This window comes from Musca autumnalis, unplaced genomic scaffold, assembly GCF_047663935.1.
Source record: "Musca autumnalis isolate F117 unplaced genomic scaffold, ASM4766393v1 scaffold_1, whole genome shotgun sequence".
Classification (NCBI taxonomy): Eukaryota; Metazoa; Arthropoda; class Insecta; order Diptera; family Muscidae; genus Musca; species Musca autumnalis.
Window position 1 is genome coordinate 322,424,056 of NW_027411644.1, and position 15,586 is coordinate 322,439,641.

Sequence of the window (15,586 nt, forward strand, 5' to 3'; positions counted from 1 at the left end):
AATTTTGTTTATTATATTTGTAATTTGTTCATTTATTCTAAATTTCTATTGAATAACAAAAAGAAAAAAAATCAATAGTTTACATTTGAAAGCACACAAAAAATATTTTCTCCTCATTAAATGATATGGATCATTATTTCAGTTTAAATCCCATTAAAATAACTGCCACAGTCCTCAGCAGATGCGGAGGTAAACGTTTATTTTCATGTTTATCAAAGCGTATATCAAAATCTATGAATAGTTTGATAATTTTGTTATTTTCATAAAAATAATAGTAACATTTTATGATTATGGTTATGTTTTTTGTCTTATTTTCATCACCGTGGCTTTCTAAAACAATGACAATGATGTCGACATTCATGCAAACAGACTGACATATTCGGCAATCAGAATTTGTGAAAAATGTTTGTCATTGCAGCAAATCACCATCAATGCATAGAACAGCTCATTCGACAGGGGAACAAAAGGATGGACTCTTGTTGACTGAAATTTGATATCAATCACAAATAATGAGTTTAATGAGCTTGTAGCTAAATATCACCATAAAATAATGGAAACATTGATTGTTTTTCAAATTATAATTTATTTACGAATGTGGTTAAAAATATAGAATTTTTAAATTTGAACAAACTAATGGCTAAAAGTACGTGAAATTACATACTTATACCCAGTTTCTTCATACAAACGACCCGAATCCTTTGAGCTAGATAACTAGGTCGTTCAATTGAACCATATTGGCAAAACTTTACATAAATCACATAAATCCCTTGTGAATATGGGAATGTTACATTATTTCGTTTGTGTTGTGCGAAAACTAAAACGTTGATAAATGTAACTTTTACATTACATCGAATTTTACAAATAAACAGCAATTTGAGCATAATATCAAGTATTATTTGTATACATTTGTTAGTATTAAATATTTTATCAAAAATTCTATCAGAATTTCTAGAACGCAATTTTTAAATTTGGTGTCATTCGAAGTGTCATTGTTTGACATTTGATTTTGCCGATAAAATCATCTTCTGTGGCGAGGTCCATTTCCATCTTGATGGCTTTCTGTTGTGTTAAAACTAATTTTAATTACGAATAATTAATTGATTTAATTCTAGTACTGTACACTATGGTTAGAATTCCCAAGAAAAAAGTCTGCAGTTTGGCACCCCCACACAGCTACCCATATTTTTAATTTCTAATTTCCAAAACTACGACCTCATATGACAGACATACACAAACTGCGATTCATATTGCAAATTTCAGAATTCTGGTTTTACCCTTTTATAACACAGCATTCCCTTCCAGTACGAATTTCCAAACACTAAGCCTTATCCCACCCCTTCACACCAACAAATTTCAAGGTCCGTAAAATTTTCGATATTCAAAATAGCCATAAAAATTCACGTTTTCGTATAACTCCATATAACGGTACCTTTCGACTTAGGGTATTTTAAAAATAGAACAAAACTATATTGTCCAATTTTCTTCAAATTTGGATCTTGAATTCACAGAGGATATAAAAGCTAAATTTAAAAGGTCCACTTCTATCCACGTTTATTGGAATGGAAATTTTGAAAATGTTATGCATATCTTCCAACCGAATTTCGAAATTTGTATCATGAAAAGATAGAAAGACTTTTTGACATTATATAACGGTAAATTTGTTGATGCATTTCACTGTTCTCAAGTGGTAGGCCCACTTTTTAAAACCACAACAAAATACGACTGAAGATCGGCTTAACCACCCGTGAAACGTAGCGTAATGGTTGGATGCGTGGTAGACTTCGGTAGACTCCTAATTTTTCAATGTATCTCTTAGGTCTAACAGCTCAACTCGAAAGAGAATTAATTAAATATCAATATAAATTACCTTCGCCTTAATAAGGCAAAAATAAAAAACAAAATATTTCAGAATAAAAAAAATGAAACAAGTAAAAAAGTATCAGTCGGCTTTGCCGAACGAGATATACCCTCAGCCTGTGTGGATTGAAATACTTTTTTTCTCAAAAAAACGTATGTATTTAGGGGGGTTTTCAAAACTTTGGGCGTATGAACCGACAAAAATATGGATTAGATTACAACTGAAAAATTTGCGGGGGATATCGATGGATAGAGCTTTTGCGACATACTAGCCTACGAAAAACATAATATCTCCTAGGGTCACTAGGAAACCCCAGGTAAAAATATCCAAAGGATTCTCAAACGGACCCTTACCAAACAAAAATATTGAACATTTGTGTGGTTGATACCCCAATAATTGGACCGATAGGGCCCAAATTTGATCATGAACTAAGTTTCGATATCCAAAGGTTGGACCAAATCGGTTGCTCCGGACGGAGTAGACCTATTAGCACCAGCTTCAAATTTCATCTAATATACGAAGAAATATTACGATATCCAAAGTGTGGACGAGCGCAGTATTCGGTTCGGTTTTTTACACCTTTCGGACTTTTTTCTCAAGAAGTATGAACTTGACCCAGAAAAAACCTTTACTGTCGTAATTGAGGCAGCGAATGCAAGTTGCTTCAACAAAAATCAAAGTGATTCAAGACCAGGTCTTAACGTGCCTTTATCTAAAATTTTGTGTTGGAGGTACCCGAAGGAGTGGACAAATATAGTCCATATTCGAAACTGATCTATATCTGGTAGATATATTCGGATGTGCAAAACATGGACTAAATCCTCCCATCAAGAGCTATCATGCGAACAAATTTTCCGAACATTATTGAACTTTTGTGGGGGAGGTACCTGAAGGAGTGGACCGATATGGCTTATCTTCAAACTTAAACTCAGTTTGCACAAAATATTACGAAGGCCACATCTTGGACAGAATCGGTAGATCCGTTCGAGAGTTATATTGCGTACCACCCACTACACACGGTGTCATAGGGTTTTTTGCAACTTTCAGGCTACAAAAATCAAAGCGATTCGAGAGCAGGTCCTAAACTGAACTTTTCCGAATTTTGTGTGGGGGGTACCTGAAGAGTGGATCAATTGAGTCCATATTGGAACCTCATCTAAGTCTGGTATAAATTTCACTATGTGCAAAATATCGACCAAATCGGTTACTTCCTTCAAGAGTACCGGAAGGAGTGGACTCATATAAACCATCTTTGAAATTAAACTAAGTTTGGACAAAATATTACGAAAGCCAAATTTTGTACCGAATCGGTTGATCCGTTCGAGAGTTATAGTGCGCTCCAACCAGCCAGACAGATAGACGGACGGACAGTCCTAAATCAACTCCAAATTGTCTGAAACACATTTCGTCCAAACATACTTGGGGTCTAAAATCATTATTTCGATGAGGCACATTTTGCCCGTATGAAAGTGTACCCTCGTTAGCATAAATGCTGAGGGTATGAAGATACTTCACACCTTCGCGTTAACATAAAATCAATATAACAATATTCAGTACAATTTTTCAAATATGACGTTTTGGAAGCAAAATGTTCAAAAAGTGTATGAAAAATTGTCAACCAACAAAATTTCAAGTTTCTAATTTCAGCCGTTTCGCCTGGGCGTTGGTGAATCAGTCAGTCAGTCACTCAACTCACTGATCTTTTATACATATATAGATTAATCTGTCGACGAACTGAGTCCATCCGACTTTTTTGTTCGCTTTGTCCGTCTTTCCGTTTTAACGTTCTACTACAGATCGCAATTGCGGTCGGCGCATCACGGTGGAAATGGACATCAAAACCCAGAAATGCATGTTAACCTCATTTTTACGCAAGACCTCATTTTTACGCAAGACAATGGACACCGGTCGACACGATGATAAAAATGACATTCCCAACCAAATGCTTAGATACAAACAACATTCATACTTTAAAACCAGGGTTGTGGAGTCGAAGTCTACTATTTGGAAGCGAGCAATTTTGCTGGCTTGACTCCACAACCCTAGTGAAACCCCTAGCGGAAACACATGAAGATGTATGCAGACGTTGTATGCATCGAAATCGCATGCGCATTCAACAACGTTAGAACTGAAAAGCTGATACACCTCATTGAAGAGTTTCAGGTAGATAATATGCTAAGGACTACATGACGTAACAATCAGAACCAAAGTTGTCCAAGGAACACCACAGGGGGAATTTGAACCAGTCTACTTTGTAGACGGCGCACTGTGGTTCAGAAATCGATTTTCCTGGCCCAATCCCCATTTTTTTGTCGCCTTCAATTGTCAATTTCTATATTTAAACATAAACATATTGAAACCAAGGAAACCAAAAAAGTATGTCAACATATTGGAAGGTGTGGGCGTGGTGTACTCCTAAAGGCCCATACCTATATACGGACGTATACCCAGGACGTGTGTGGTGAAACAAGTAGAACACGTGTATTCTTATGAGAACTACCGAAATACGTCGAGCGTACACTTTTTGTAAGTTGAACAAATTCAACTATGACAGAACGTTATTGTGTGTATGTGTGTGTGTTTTGTATTTTAAAAATAAAAACAAAAGCCCAACAAAACATGAAATACAATTCATTGCAAAGGAAAATTATTTGTTTTACGAATGAAAACATTTAAGTAAGTTTCGGTCGCGGATTTTGTGTTTTAAATGTGATTTGTGTAATACGGACGCTCAGAGAGCGTTGTTTTGGTAGGCTGGTGAAATATTTGTGTACGTCCCGTCCTTATTTAGGTTTAGCAGAAAGGCGTCAATTTTTCCCAATTTTGGAAAATATGTAAGTTTCGGAAACATATTTGTGTACATTTCAGCTCGAGTCCATATTTTGCTGTATTCAAACATTTGAATAACAACAAACTGTTTTACAGTGGGTATGAAATTGATTAGTTGCCACCAAACAACTTCATCAATTCTGGAGTCCAACAATAAAAAAAGCCAACAAGAAGTGAGCTATATTATTTTAGCGAAATTCCAAATTAAGTGGATTAGAACTTTTAGGGAAAAGCATGGAACAATGTTCTCACAGAAAGATGCCCAAGAGTGTCCTCTTTCAGCCCATACATATATACTTTTGCTGTCCCTTTCCGTACGTTTACCACTTTTTTAAATTTATTGAAATTACATGGACAAAAATGTATGCTTTTTCTAACCGTTTTGCAATATGAATTACAGTTTCTTTACAAAAATTGATTTTTATACCCTACACCACACTGTGGTAAAGGGTATTATGTCTTGTGCATTTGTATGTAACATGCATAAGGAAACGAAATAGACCCATAGTTTCTTTTGGGGATATACATATAATCACTTTCTGAGTCCGCCCGTCTGTCCATGTATTTTTGTTCGCAACGTACATGTCGCATTTATATTTCATTGGAAATATGATTTGTTTGGCATTAGGAAGAACGCTGTTGCTTTTGGTGAAAATCGGTGCAGATTTGGATGTAGCTCCCATATATATTTGTAGCACCAAACACGCTATATATTTCCGATTTCGGTGAAATTTGAAATGTGTGACCGAATTTGGTCTAGAAATTAATGTGCCAAACTATATCGAAATCGGTTCAGATTTGGATATAGCTCCCATATATATCTTTGGCCGATTTCACGTATTTGCTGCACCAAACACCCTATATCCGCTCAACTTTAATGGAATTTGGAATATTTGGATATATATGGAAATCGGTTCAAATGTGGACGAATTTGGTACCATTTAGTACACATAAATAGGAATTTCCAAAGCCTTTTCCTTATCCCAATACCGAATTTCAAAATTACAGCTTAACCCCTTTAGCACTTATCGTCTTCCAAAAACCCCCATATCTCAACCTTACACCTCCTCCATATCTAAAGCCCACACACCAGCAGTGGCTCTAATACCAAATTTTAGAATTCCAGCGCTGTCCGTACACTAAGTAGCATATTTAGAAAAATTTAGTGCTTTACGTATGTTTTTGGTACGTACATATGTACATATTTTCTAAACCACCTCCATATACCAAAGCTAAAAATGCACAAATTTTCCAAATCTCTATTTTATCTCCATTGCATATACCAAACGATTCCCAAATTAGTTCTACTTAACACTTTTCGTACAACCTACACTTAGCTCCAGCGATTTGCACTAGGGATACGTATTACCAAGCAAATGTTCAATTTACGATCTTTTGATTTTTGGTTAAAACTTAAAAATCGATCTTTCGATCCTTTGATTTTTACGTAGAAGTCAAAACTTGATCTTTCGATCTTTTGATTTTTACCTAGAACTCAAAAATCGACCTTTAGATCTTTACTCAAACTCCGTTTCCGATCATTCGATTTTATTTTCAACATTTTTTACATTGCATTATATGCATTGTGTTACAAATTAGGTGTACCTGACAATCAGCGGTGTTTTACTTCTATTATAAACCAAATTGACAGGTTTTATAAAGAAATCGTGTGTTCATAGTACCGTTAGATGAAGTTTGTTCATCAGTACAACAAATAAAATAATAATGTTGTCTTGCACTTACCAATGTAATTTGTATATTTCATTTTCGTAGTATGTACATTAAAAATTCAAAACAGAATTGATGTATCGATTTCCACTGCAAAAATCTAAGAATCATAATAGAAAATCGATCTTTTGATTTTCTATGAAGTCAGATTCTTCAAATCAAAAAATCAAAAATCGAGGAGTCGATTACTCAAAAATCGACTTGATTACCCCTTATTTGTACCAAATAAAACGAGGATTCGTTTTGGCTTACGATTCTACAATGCTTTATTGACGTTATTCACGCAAGACTTTATTTCTCTACTAAGCACAAACTTATACCTAGTTAGCACACAGCTTTGCTCTATTCATGTCAGCTTGAAGGGTCTATAAAAACGTTGACCTATATAAGCAACAATATGTGAAATTAAAACGATTCGGTCTGAGCCGAATTTAAAATATGTACCTTAAAACTTTGTATTGAATTCAACAGATACTCGTATACTATGTGTGTCCATTTACTCAAAATTTGTACAAATTGTTACTGGATGTAAGAGAAGGAGAACTTAGTCGATTATAAGAAGTTACTGAACTTGTACAAATTTGTACAAATTGTTGAGTAAACGAACACACCTATTGACAATGCAAAATCGACATACAAATTAGTTATGGTAAAGTTCAAATGATAGTTATCATCCTCTAACTGAGTATAAAACAGCTTTGTCTACATGATTCCATAGTTTTCTTATAATATTAATAAACGGACAACAAATTTTTTGTTCATAAATTTTTTATATAAAAAAATCGTGTATTAATAAAGGTAGGAAAAAATTTTGCCCGGGGTTGGAGTCGAGTTATTTTTTTCGACTCAGACTCCGACTCCAGCAAAATTGCTCGACTCCGAAACCCTGCTAGTATCCAATTGTGATTGATCGGTTATACATACTATCATTTTTTAACCAATGTTCCCTAAAATTCATATTTAGAGGTTTGAAGGTGTAGAAAAGAATTCTGTACAATTTTTTTGAAAATAGTTCCAATTTGTTTCATAGCCCCTGTATAAAACCGATTCCAAAAAGCTTGGAAGTCTGTATTGAGTTCTGGTATAGTCCTAAGTAAGTATTATTCTTTAAACATACATTTATTTAATTTAAATTTAAATAAATTCTATAGATTTAACGACCAACAGTTGCAACATTTTTTAAAGTTCAGTAAATTGTAAGCACGTCTTCTTTGAAATGTTTGAGGATGTAGAGAGAATGTCACTTACCTTCTTCAACAAGTTGTTGACTTATGCCAAAAGACAATTTTTAGGTGTCAAGCTTGTATACGCAACATTTTCCTTGGGTTGATGTTATCAATATCACCTGTTTACCAAAATTCGGACACGTGTGACTTTATGATCTAGCGACTGAAATATGAAACAAATTTTTGTGCTACAACAACTTGTGTTTACTTTGCTCTGAGTCTTAGGCAACAGTCTAACAAGGTGGAAAAATTGTATCCAGGTTGAACAGGAATTCTTTCTTTGTTGTATCTACCTTTGCATTGTGTAAAAGAATTTTGTTAGAATTTGCTATTGTTGTATTAATACCACCTACATATCGACACCTTCAATAGTATGCTAAGTCTAAAAAGTGAGTTTTGCAGGAGAAGCTCTCAAAGTGTGGAAATTTTTTTGAACTTCAGTACTATGCTAAGTCAATATTTGTTTATAACTTCTGTTCGGATTGACCGAGCATTACCAACATTTGACAGAATTTAAGTTAAAGGACGTTCGACACCTCCAAATAATAGTTTGCTAATTCTGAACAGTGAGTTTTGCAGGACAAGCTCTAAAAGTTTGGAAATTTCTTTGACCTTCAGTACTATGCTAAGTAAATATTTGTTTATAACTTCTGTTCGGATTGTCCGATTATAACCAAAATTTGACAGGATTTAAGTTAAAGGACGTTAAATATAAAAATGTAAAGAACTTGAAAACATGCTAAGTCGACTTAGCATACTATTGTTTGGAGGCGTCGATATGTACATGTTTTTAACACACATATCCATATTAAAACGGGTGAGTGTCTGTAATTTAATTGAAAGCAAGAAAAAAATAAGAAAGGCGAAATTTGTGTAGGTAATGAAAATAATTACCTAAGTATAAACACTAGAGTGGTTTTAAAAATCGATGTTGGATTTTTTTATGCGGCATCCCCCTAAAGTGGTTATGTTTGTTAGATTTTAAAATTGCTAGAGTTTGCTCTCAATCTCAATATATTAACAGGTGCCACTGCCAAATCAAAAAACGTATGGAAATCGGGTAATATTTTGATATTGCTCCAATAGTATATTTGGGCAATTGAGCCTGAAATATGACACAGTTGTATGTATAAAATATAAAATATATTTATTTGAATTTTATAAGGCAGTGATTCTATAAAAAATACATACATATAAAATTTTAGAGAAATTCAATAAAGTTAAATTCGGTCTTTAATTTTTTCATTTCATTCCATTTCGTACTTAGAAAATTATATTTAACTAGCAGACCCCGGTCCGCGTTGCTGGCCCGTCGTAATGAGTTTTAATGACAACTTTTTATCGACTTTATGCCTGACAATTCAAAAATATGTATTTTCTACCTCACTTCTTCGGTCCATTGTCAAACCGAGAAGGATTTTAAATTTATCAACAGATTTTGTCTGTAACTTTTCTTTTCTCTTACGGACTTTGTCGGATTTTTCTCCAATTTGTGCCTTTTAGGATTTATTATCGTCCATGTCCCTGTCATTATCCTAAAGAGATCTAATTGTAAAAGTTAAAAAATGGTTAAATCGAATTCTCCCGCTTATTGAGACTTATATGTTTTAGCTTTTCATGGCTGACGGACCGTTGAACCTCACCATTTAAGTACATTTGTAAATATATAGGCTTTCTTGATCCGGGGCGCAACCACCGTTGTCTCGAAAACTAATTTGCAACCTGATGCACTCATAAGTTTAGCAAACATAGCGATTATAAAATAATAGGCCCCGAAATTCGTCTACAAATATATGTATAGCATTTTCGACCACGGGACATTTTTGAACATTTTCTGAAAATTGGCTTCAGTAGTTTTGGAAAAATAATGTTTTGAAAAGAGTGGGCGTGGTCATCAATTTTCAATATATAACATATTAAAAAAGTGGGCCTGGTCCGGTATTTAGGCTCCAAATTTGTACCTAGGGTGCACACAACATCATTTCCTACCAAAATGTATGCTGAAACCGATATAATCATAAGTTTGGCTTATACATATAGCGTTTTACAGAAAGGCATGGGGAAGGTACCCTACCTATTCCGAAAATCATAAAATATACATAACAACGGCAAATATTGAGCTTTTGTTGTAAATTTTATGGAAATCCCTTCAGTAGTATTGGAGTTATGACATATTAAAAAACAGGCGTGGTCGGGCCTAAAGGCCCCAAAGAAGTACAAAGATTGTAGATTAATCCGAAATTTTTTATTCCGATACATACATAATTTTTGCAATATGTATGTAACCTGTTTTCGGGGGCGTGGTAAACTTTTCTTTCCAAAAAACCTAAGTTGGGTTGTGACAGCATTTGATTTTTATTCATAAAGGTAAGGCGTTTTTTTAAATTCATTCAAAATTCAAGAAAATATGCCTGTACATTCCCTGACATTTTCAGGAAATTCGGTTCAGTAGTTTTGTAGATGTAACATATTTTAAAAATATGGTTCCTAAAAAAGTAGGTAAGGTGTGAGACAAAACCACAATTGTCTTTCAAATTAACTTCCAAATAGATACATTCGTAATTATTGTAAATATAACATTTTTAAAAAAGTAGGATATAGGGGAAGTACCCCACCCTTTCCGGGGGCCATCTCTGGCAATTTCAGGAAATCGGTTCAGTTGTTTTTGTAGAAATAATTAAAATTGAAAAAAAGTTGCATAAAAACCCAAGTTGAAAATCGGTCTAGCCGTTCTCTACTGATGCCATTACCAACGAACTATATTCGATTTTTATTTATAAAGATTTAAAAGCTTAGACAAATCGCTATTTTCTTGAAAATAACTTCAGTAGTTTTGTAGATATAACCTAATTAGAAAGTGAGCGTGGTCGGATCTTAAGTCCCAAAATAAGTTGGAGACACAATCGCCATTGACTCGCAAATAAATTCCCAAACCGATACATTAGTATTTGTTGCAAATATTGCATTTTTACAAAAATAGGGCATAGGGGAGGTACCCGCCCGATCCGAAAGTCAAAAAATATGTAGCCTATTTTTATCGGGGACCAACCCTGTACATTCGCTGAAAGTTTCAGGAAAATCGATTCAGTAGTTTCGTAGATATAACATGTTTAAAAAATTGGGCGTTGTCCAGTCTTAATGCCCCAAATAAGCACGTAAGGTCAAGAAACACTCGCGATTGACTCGGAAATTAATTTCAAAGCGATACATTTGTAATTGTTGCAAATATTGCATTTTTACGAAAATAGGGCATAGGGGAGGTACCCCGCCCGATCCGAAATTCAACCAAATATGTAAGCCTATTTCAACCGGGGGCCATCACTCTACGTTCCCTGAAGTTTTCAGGAAAATCTATTGAGTAGTTTCGTAGATATAACATATTTATAAAAGTGGGCGGAAAAGTGGGCGTGGCCAATTTTTCTTTGCATAAAAACCTAAACTGGACTATGACTAACATTTCCACAAAAAATTATTCAAATCGCTGCAGCCGTTTTCAACTGATTCAATTACCAACAAACGACAATTGAGTTTTATATATAAAGATATTATACCAAACAACTTATGGAAGTAATTACAGAATGTTTGCTGAATAAACATGAATTTGACCACAATGTTGACAAAGCCACAAGGTTTGAGGGTCATCAAAGTTAACGAGAATTTTCAAGATTTTTAAGACTTCCCAATTTATTTTAATTTATGTAAAGTTGAACTCAAATAATTATCACCTAATTGAAATAATGTGTCAACAACTAACTATCCACAAGCGACACCACGTGTTTGTCTCAAACCTCGACAACCATGACAAATTACTTCACCCACAAAGTTTATATTGAGTTTCTTTCGAAGTAAACAAATTTGCCTTCTCAGGTAAATATTTACATATTATATATGTATGTATGTACAGTTTCATGGGAGCAATAATTAGGAAATTTTCCACTAAAATTCTCAAGAGTGCAATTAGGTCGTTTGAATACATGTGTGCATTGCAAATGCTTACCACAAACTTTTGTAATCCTGTTTAAGACTAATTTTCACCTAATCATACATATATACCAGTACAGGACTAATAACAGTTGAACCTCGATTATCCGTGAATCGATTATCCGGGAACCTCCATTATCCGTGATAGAAATGAAATGTTGGGCTTTGTTCCATTTCTTCTATTTTTCGTTATAAACTTCATTATCCGACATTAAAAGAACACTTTCCAATTAATTTGATTAAGGAAACAAAAGGTAAACAAACAAAAACTAGAAATTCTCCCGTATTACACAATTTGTGTATTTATGGTATCACAAAAACCGTGGGACAAAGTCAATTCAGATGAATATGATTATGATGATATTATGCATTCTTCTAAAATTTGGTGGATTACCTTAACAAATTTAATAAAAATTGCAGATTTTCATATTATTGTACAATATTATGCCATTTTTACCTTAAAATATGTTCAAAAACTGCATAAAAGCATTGCCTCCATTATCCGGGAAAATCGATTATCCGTAATGCCTCCGGTCCCGATCATCACAGATAATCGAGGTCCGACTGTATTTGTTTTTTTTTTATTGAAAAGTACGAATTAGTTTCATTATTTGATTATATCATAATTTGAATGCCATTATATAATTGCCTGGTAACATAAAATCTATACGAAAGACTGACCTAATCTAAACATACTATTTATATTGGCTGCAATCTATTTGTGGCCATATATTAATCAATTAAATTAAATTGTTATTCAAATATTCATTTATTATTTATGTATATGATCGTTTGGTAAAATCAAAATCTCACATATTGGTATTACTGAGAATTATCACGCTGCTGTCGAACCAACTTTAAATGAAAGGAGTTGTTTTGCAGATTCTCAAACTACAATGTTCATAGATGAGAAAAATCAAAAAACAAAGAAGTGAAAAAGCGTTAAGTTCGGTCGGGCCGAACTTTTCATACCCTCCACCATAAAATATTCTGAACTAAAATGTAATAATTAGTTTTCATTCCTGTCCCCAACTTTAAGTGGGTACGTTAAAATGTCAGATAATGTACATAAAATGTTTCATTCGGTAGGCCCTTTTTTATGGTGCCTATATCTAACTATGTATCGTATGTTGACAATTTTTGGTGGACTAGAAATTGGGAGGTACCGTTATATAGGGGTTGTAATAAAATATGGACCTATGTTGACAGTTTTTGATGGGAGCCTTTAACTCCTAATTCGGTTAAAAATTGTAGGTAGAATCCTCAAAATACCGAAAATCGGTACATAACGTGGGAACTTCAAATGTCATTAACAGCTAGTTCGGAGGTATGTGGGCTATACGAAAATTTGAATTCAAATGAACAATTTTGGTTGGCTTTTAAATTTCAAATTACAGAAAGTTCGTCCAAAAAATAAAGCTAAGGTACGGAAAATCGGTTGGTTTGGGGCTATACCAAAACATGGACCTACGTTCGGTTAAACATTTTAAGTAAAATCCTCAAAGTACCGAAAATCGGGAAGTATCGTTATATTGGGGCTATATTGAAAATTGTTGATGCAGATGTGTGGTGACCACTACAACCTTCAAATGTCAAATTACAGTTAGTTCGGTTAAAAATTATAGCTAAAATTGCCAATTACTGAAAATTGGGAGGTACCGTTATATGGGAGCTATATCCGAACATGGACCTATGTTGACAATTTTTTATGGAGAGGTGTAGTGACCACTAAGAACTTCAAATGTCAAATTACTACTAGTTCGGTATAATATTGTAGTTAACATCATCAAATTACTGAAAATCGGGAGGTACTTTTATATGGGAGCTCTATCAATACATCGACCTTTCTTGACAATTTTTGGTGGAGAGGTGCGGTGACCTAAGAATTTCAAATGTCAAATGTTCAAATTACAGATAATTCGGTTAAAACTTGTAGGTAAAATTCTCAAAATACCAAAAATCCGTTATATGGGGATACCGAAATCAGTTATACCGAGGTACCGTTATATGGGGCTATACCAAAACATGGACCTACGTTCATAATTATTTCGAATATAAGGTTTTTGGTCACTAAGAACCCTAAATATCAAATTATAGTTAATTCGGTCTAGAAATATGAATTTAAACGTCAAAATACCTGAAATCGGGCGGTAAGGTTATATTGGGGCTATTCCAAAACATGGACGTATGTCCACTAGTTATATAAGTTTATTGACATTTATGAACCCTCCGAGTAAATGTCAATTTATAGCTAAATCGGTCTGAAAATGTAGCTAAAAACGTAAAAATACCGTAAATCGGGGGTACCTTTCTATGGGGGCTATACCAAACCGTGGACCTATGTCCACAAGTTTTGTTATATAAGTTTAGTGTCGCTTAAGAGCCCTAAATGTCAAATTAGAGCTAAGCCGGTCTGAAAATTTAGCTAAAAACGTCAAAATACCGTAAATCGGGGGGTACCCTCATATGGGGGCTATACCAAAACGTGGACCTATGTCCACAACTATTGCTATATAAGTTTATTGACACTTAAGAACCCTAAATGTCAAACTAAAGCTAAATCGGTCTGAAAATGTAGCTAAAAACGGCAAAATACCGTAAATCGGGGGGTACCGTATATGGGGGCTATACCAAAACGTGGAGCTATGTCCACAAGTTTTCTTATATAAGTTTACAAGCACTTAAGAACCCTAAATGTCAAATTATAGCTACATCGGTCTGAAAACGTCAAAATACCGTATATCGGGGGTACTGTTAGATGGGGGCCATACCAAAACGTGGACCTATGTCCACAAGTTTTGTTATATAAGTTTATTGACATTTAAGAACCCTAAATTTTAAATTATAGCTAAATCGGTCTGAAAATATAGCTAAAAACGTCAAAATACCGTAAATGGGGGCGGGGGGCCATTATATGAAGGCTATACCAAAACGTGGACCGATGTAGCCCATCATCGAACTTGACCTGCAAACAAAAGACGCATTTTCCCAAAATTTCAGCGTCCTACCTCCATTTTTGTGGATGCTAGAGTGATTACCACAGACGGACGGACGGACGTGCACAGATCGACTCAGATTTTGCCGGGAAACCGCAAACCCTATTAAAATGGAACTAAAGAAAATATTGTAGAAGTGAAAATTCTCTACAAGATTTTTCCTTCACAATATTATCTTAGGTTTTACCGGTTTTGAGATATAGAAGTTTGAGATATAGAAGTGTATAATCTCCTTATAAAACAATGTCATGATTGCAATTTAACTTAAACTTATATATATCTCAAAGATGGTATAACCTAGGAAAAAATTATGAAAGCCAATCATGTAGAGAATTTTTACATTTAAAAGATTTAAATCTAGTTCCATTTCGATAAGACTTACCATTTTCAAGCAATCTTAACAAAAAACATACAAATTTGCATTATACCAATTTGAACCTCTAAATCTAAAAAATTGTAAAACGACGGAAGTATCATAAAGGACAATATTGCCGAGAATTTTCACTGCTACAAAATTTTCTTTAGTTCCATTTTGAAATGGCTTGCGGTTTCCCAGCAAATTCGTGGATATCTTAAAACCCCTAAAAATATGAACTTTGATCGCGATTTATTTAAAAAGCGTTTCGGCGATTTTTGGTTTTTTGATTTTTCTCATATATAAACATTTTAGATTCAGAATTCGTAAAAACTGTGTAAACTGTTTTCATTCAAGTTGGATCAAGAGTACCGTGTTATTCGAACATTGAATATTGGAAACTGGCAAATGAAACTGTTAAATAACCAACTAATATTTCCACGAAATATCTTAAAAATTAAAATTAGACTTATACATATACCAAAACTTGTTTAAAATTTAAACTTTTTCATCCATAAATTTTCTTATTGAAAAAAAGTGATTTTACTGTTCGAAAAATCGAACACCAAGTACGAAATGGGTTAAGCTATGAAACATTAGTAACCCAAACAAC